This window comes from Macadamia integrifolia, chromosome 10 (assembly GCF_013358625.1).
Source record: "Macadamia integrifolia cultivar HAES 741 chromosome 10, SCU_Mint_v3, whole genome shotgun sequence".
Taxonomy (NCBI): Eukaryota; Viridiplantae; Streptophyta; class Magnoliopsida; order Proteales; family Proteaceae; genus Macadamia; species Macadamia integrifolia.
In genome coordinates, this window is record NC_056566.1 from 27,396,204 (window position 1) to 27,402,323 (window position 6,120).

The window sequence follows — 6,120 nt, forward strand, 5'->3', positions numbered from 1 at the left end:
CCACAGTCGAGTTTCCTGAAGAGGACTGGTGGACCCCTGAGGAGTTAGAGCACGGCGCCAACTGCTCGTGCGAGAGTTATGCTGCGGGACAGCAGTTCTGAGGCCGAGCTGAGCTCCACCTTCTGAGGCCGAGCTGTGCTCTTCTACGTGATGCCGAGCTGAGATCTAGCCTTGATACCGAGCCGAGCTGTGTACTCTGATTGTTTTGATGATTTCCGGTATATACTTGATATATGAATTGTACTTTTATTGTGTAATTATCATGCCTTCGGGCCCACATGTATATAATTATTATATCACAATTCGGGTATCAAGTATATGGGATTTATTCACAGGTAAAACTTAGTCTTCCGCTGATCTGATGAACTTATATTAGTTGTGTGTATGCTATGGTGGAATACAGTATCTGATGATCCTGGCAGGTTTGGGTTAACCGGTGTTAACTCGGTCACCGCTCCGGTTCAGTGTGAACGGGGTGTGACAACTAAACCTAAAAAACATAACTCAACAAGAAGATGAAGTAAAATGGTGGGTTTCCTCCCACAAGTGCTAAGTTTACCGTCTTCAGCCAGAAAAGCAGTGGAGCTCAAAAGAAATCATAAACCGGATCAATCAAATCAATAGACTCAGTGACCTGACCATCAATAACACCATCCATATAAGGTTTTAGGCACTGCCCATTAACCTGAAAAGTGTGCCCTGTTTTAGGATCTTGAATTGTAATAACACCATGAGGCAACACTTTAGTGACCATAAAGGGGCCATCCCATCGAGAGTGAAGCTTACTATAAAAAAGGCGTAGCTTGGAATTGAAAAGCCAAACTTTCTGGTTAACTTCAAAAGACTTTCAGACAATATGTTTATCATGAAAAGCCTTTTTCCTAGCCTTATAAATATGTGTGCTCTCATACGCATCATTGCACATTTCTTCCAACTCTAAGAGTTGAAGACAACGGTTGGAACTAGCTTTGATCATATCAAAATTAAATGTTTTAATTGCCCACAAAGCACGGTGTTCAAACTCAATAGGTAAGTGATAAGTTTTCCCAAATACCAATCAGTAAGGGAACATGCCAATAGAAGTCTTATAAGCAATACGGTAGGCTCACAATGCATCATCTAGTCTCACAGGCCAATCTTTCCTATCAGGCCTAACCGTTTTCTCAAGAATGCACTTGATCTCCTTATTGGACACCTCTGCTTGACCACTGGTATACGGATGATAAGGCGTGGCAACCTTATGAGTAATAGAATACTTCTGCAGTACAGCCCCAAAAATTTCAGTGCTTAAAATGGGAGCCACCATCGCTAATGATGGCATATGAAAATCCAAAGCGACTAAAAATGTGACTCTGTACAAACTTAACTACGACCTTATGATCATTGGTTCTCGTGGCCACTGCTTCCACCTATTTGGACACATAATCTACTGCAACCAAAATGTACTCAAAGCCAAAAGATGGAGGGAAAGGTCCCATGAAATCTATGCCCCACACATCAAAGATCTCAACAATAAGAATAGGATTAAGGGGCATCATGTCTCTACGAGACATATTTCTGACTTTCTGACATTGAACACAATTACGGCAGAACTCATGGGTGTCTCTAAAGATAGTAGGCCAAAAGAAACCACTCTGTAAAACCTTGGCAGCAGTTTTTTTGCCACTAAAATGCCCCCCACATGCAAGAGTGTGACAAAAGGTAAGGATACTATGAAACTCACTCTCTGGGACATATCGACGAATAATCTGGTAAGGACAATACCTAAATAATTCCGAAACCTCCCAATAATAGAACTTCAGCTGTGAGAAGAATCTATCTTTCTCTTTCTTATTCCAACTATCAGAAAGCTTTCCAACAACCAAGTAGTTCACTATATATGCAAACCAAGGAGAAGGCATATAAGAAATCACAAATAATTTCTCATTAGGAAATGAATCTCTAACGAACTCAGTGGTGGAGGGTGACTCAACTAAGATCCTACACAGATGATCTGCTACCACATTATCAGAACCTTTCTTGTCCTGAATTTCTAAATTAAATTCTTGTAATAGAAGAATCCATCTAATCAACCTAGGTTTGGTGTCTTTCTTGGCAAATAAATGCCTAAGAGCAGCATGATCAGTATACACCACAACCTTAGATCGAAGGAGATAAGATTGGAATTTCTTGAGAGCAAACACAACTGCTAGTAATTCTGTCTCAGTTGTAGTATAATTCAATTGAGCTTCTAAGAATGTCTTATTGGTATAATATATGACAATGAGTTTCTTGTCAATTCTCTGTCCCAACATAGCTCCAACAGCATAGTCAAATGCATCACACATAATATCAAATGACAGTGACCAATCTAGGGGCTGGATATGGGTGCTATTGATAATAAAACTCTAATGGTATGGAAGGCACAAAGGCAGTCATCATCAAAGACAAAATGAGCATCCTTGGCAAGAAAATTGCATAAGGGTCTAGATATAATACTAAAGTCCTTAATGAACCGCCTATAGAAACCTGCATGGCCTAAAAATGAACAAACTTGCTGAATAGAAGTAGGAGGTGGGAGTTTGGCAATCAACTCAACCTTGGCCTTATCAATCTCTATCCCACGTTTGGACATAATGTGACCTAGAACGATGCCGTCTTGAACCATGAAATGGCTCTTCTCCTAGCTCAAAATCAGATTTGTCTTTATACAACGCTTCAAAACTTTGGTCAATTTTAAGAGACAATCATCAAAAGAAGACCCAAACATAGAGAAATCATCCATGAAAACCTCAAGCAAATCTCTCACCATGTCAGAAGAGATAAACATCATGCACCTCTGAAAGGTGGCGGGTGCATTACATAACCCAAAGGGCATCCGTCGAAAAGAGAATGTAACATAAGGGCACATGAAAGTGGTTTTCTTTTAGTCTTCAGGACACATAGCAACATGATTATAACCTGAATAGCCATCTAAGAAACAAAAATGGCTTTGGCCTGCTAATTTCTCTAAGATCTAATTAATGAATAGAAAAGAAAAGTGATCCTTACGGGTGATAGAATTCAATCCCCAATAATCAATGCATACCCGCCACCCTGTGGTTGTGCTAGTAGGGACCTTGTCACCCTAGTCATTCTCATTGACAGTAATGCCCGACTTCTTAGGCACAACATGAGTGAGACTCACCCACTTGCTATCAAAGATGGGATAAATAATGTCTGCATCTAACCATTTCACCACCTCTTTCTTGACAACTTCACGCATATTAGGATTCAATCTCCTTTGCACATCTTGGAAAGGTTTAGCTCCATCATCACAATAGATACAATGCAAACAAATTGATGGGCTAATACCTTTTAAATTAGCCACAGACCATCCAATGGCAGTCTTATGTTCTTTGAGAACATCCAACAGTTTGCTTTCTTAATCAGGTATCAAATTGGAAGCAATGATGACAGGTAGTGTCCCATTTGATCCCAAGAAAGCATATTCAATGAATCTGGCAATGGTTTAAGCTCTAACATTGGTGGAGACTCAATAGAACTCAATGCTGGCTTCTCAACCAAAGGAGGAAGAGATTCAAACTTGACAGTCTAAGGAAGACGATCAGAAAAAGTAGGAGCATCTAACAGAGCATTGACCTCAGCAGTATATATCAATATCAAAGTCATCACCTCTAAAGAAGGTCAAACATCGTTGCACTAGGTCATCTGCTAATATCACTGGGGTGTACTCTGCTACCACCTCATCTATCACATCAACAGGGAAACACTCGTCCGCATGTTGAGGTCCTAAAGAAGCATTGAAGATGTTCAATCAAAGCTTCCTATTACCAGAGGAAATATCCATTGCACCTGATCTATAATTGATGCATGCAATGGTAGTGGCCAAGAATGGATGCCCTAAGATTATCGACTATGGTTTTCCATTAGTAGGTGCTTCCATGTCAAGAACAAGGAAATCTATTGGAAAATAAAGCTCATCAACCTTAACTAATACATCATCAATACAACCTCTAGGGACTTTGATTGAACAATTAGCAAGTTGTAGAATAACCTCTGTGGGCTTCAACTCTCTAACCCAAAATGATCATAAACTGAGCTAGGTAAAATATTCACACTCACTCCTAGATCAAGGAGAGCACGCTCAATGGGAAGATTCCCAATGGTGCAAGATATGAGAGGTGCTCATGGATTCTTAAGCTTAGGGGGAAGCTTATTGGATAAGACAACACTCACTTGCTCAGTAAGTAGGACAGTTTTTGAAATGCGGGTCTTCAGCTTACGCTTTTGAGTGCATAAGTCTTTCAAGAACTTAGCATAAACTGGAACTTGCTTTATGACATCTAGAAGGGGAAGGTTGATCCATTCTTGAACCCTTCTTGCCAAATGCAGAAAAAGAAGGAGATTCTAAACAAAAGGGGAAAGGGGCTTTAGGTATATAAATATTAGGATTACTACCGCCCCCAACTTGTTCAATCTCATCATCCTTAGAAGCTGGTGGAGCTTCAGGACTAGGGTCTGGACTCATCTCTATCTCAGACTCCTCTGTAAGGGAATTCTATTCAGGTGTTCCCAATACTCGGCCATTCCTTAGGGTTATGACTACTTGGGCTTGTTCATAGAAAACTCGATTGCTAGGCTGACTCCTAGGATTTCCTACCACTTGACTTGGTAGTTAACCTTCCTCTCTTCTACTGATGGCACCAGCTAAATGACCCAAATAAGTTTCTAACTTAGTGAAGGATTGAGTATGAGAGTGTAAGAGCTGTGTGTTTTGGTCCAACCCATTCAAGGCATGCATCTCCTTTTCCTCTAATGATGAATTCATAGGCGGTGAAGGAGGTGGTTGATGCACATCTCTATAGGCAGTCTGCTGATTGGGAAAATTCTACCTATATGGTGGATTTTAGAAACTATTGGGTTGTTTCCATCCAAAGTTCGGGTGATTCCTCCAACCAGGGTTATAGGTCTGGGAATATGGGTCATTGCCTAGTTTAGAGAAACTCTGGGTAGCCTGTGCATGTTCTTGAACATATTCAGGAAATTACACATTTTGAGGACAATCACCCACATAATGTGCAGGATTGGCACAAAAAGCATACGTATCCTGATAAGTGGGAGCTGGGGTAGATTGCCTAAAATTCTACCCCATAGACAATAAGTTGTCAAGCTTTTCAGAAAGCATGTCTACTCTGGTTTTTATGGCCACAGATTGGCCTACCTCATAGAGGCCACCTCTCTTTTGGGATCCAATGGTGGGGGCTTTAGTCCTAGAGGCTGACACATGATGTAAAAAATTTTCATTGAGAGATTTAAATAATTTCCATGCTTCATCCTCACTTTTATGTATAAAAGTGCCTCCATAGGAAGCATCAACCATCTGTCTATGTCTATCTATCAGTCCATCATAGAAACATTGGACCAACTGCCACTTAGGTATAGCATGATGGGGACACTTTCTAATTAGATCCTTAAGTCTCTCTCTGGTCTTATGGAATTGCTTACCATCAACTTGTGAAAAACTAGTGATTGCTCTCCTGATTTGGTTAGTCCTACCTATGGGAAAGTACTTATTTAGGAATTCCTGTTGCATTTGGGCCCAGGTCTCAATCACCATAGAGGAATCCAAAGAATTAAGCCATTGTTCAGCTTTATCCTTAAGGAAAAATGGGAAAAAGGTCAACCTAAGGTCATCTTCAGAAAAATTCTGGATTTTGACAGTGGAGCATATCTCCAAAAATTCATCCAGGTGCTTATAGGGTTCCTTATTATTAAGTCCATAGAAAGATGGGAGCATCTGAATAATACTGGACTTGATCTCATATTGGGCGGCCTGAACAGCAAGAACCTTAGTATAAGAGGTAGATGTGTCAATGGGATAAAGTGTTCACTCAATGGGCGTCTTACAAGTCCATTCTCCTCTGTCATTTTATTTTTCCAAATTAAACACAAAGTTATCTGAATTTCAGGGTCCAAATTGACCAAGTTGGGATGACAAGAACGACGACCATGCATCAACTACCAGTAACCATGCAAATAAAATAAACTAACTAGAAAAACTAATACCAAGGTTGTGCTAGGGTTGAATGCAAATCAACGAATCAGGTTGAAGATGGTGCACTCTTCTTTGCTTTGCAA

The 6,120-nt window shown here is 40.3% G+C and overlaps 1 non-coding gene and 1 pseudogene across 1 annotated transcript; one reads left to right on the forward strand and one right to left on the reverse strand.

The window, feature by feature from the left end:
• Positions 1–1,105: 1,105 nt before the first annotated feature.
• Positions 1,106–4,510, reverse strand: LOC122092345 (annotated as a pseudogene).
• Positions 4,511–5,420: 910 nt separating this feature from the next.
• On the forward strand, positions 5,421–5,526 carry LOC122092515. The gene has a single exon (XR_006144176.1). It is a non-coding gene; the product is annotated as a small nucleolar RNA R71 (small nucleolar RNA).
• Positions 5,527–6,120: the final 594 nt, after the last annotated feature.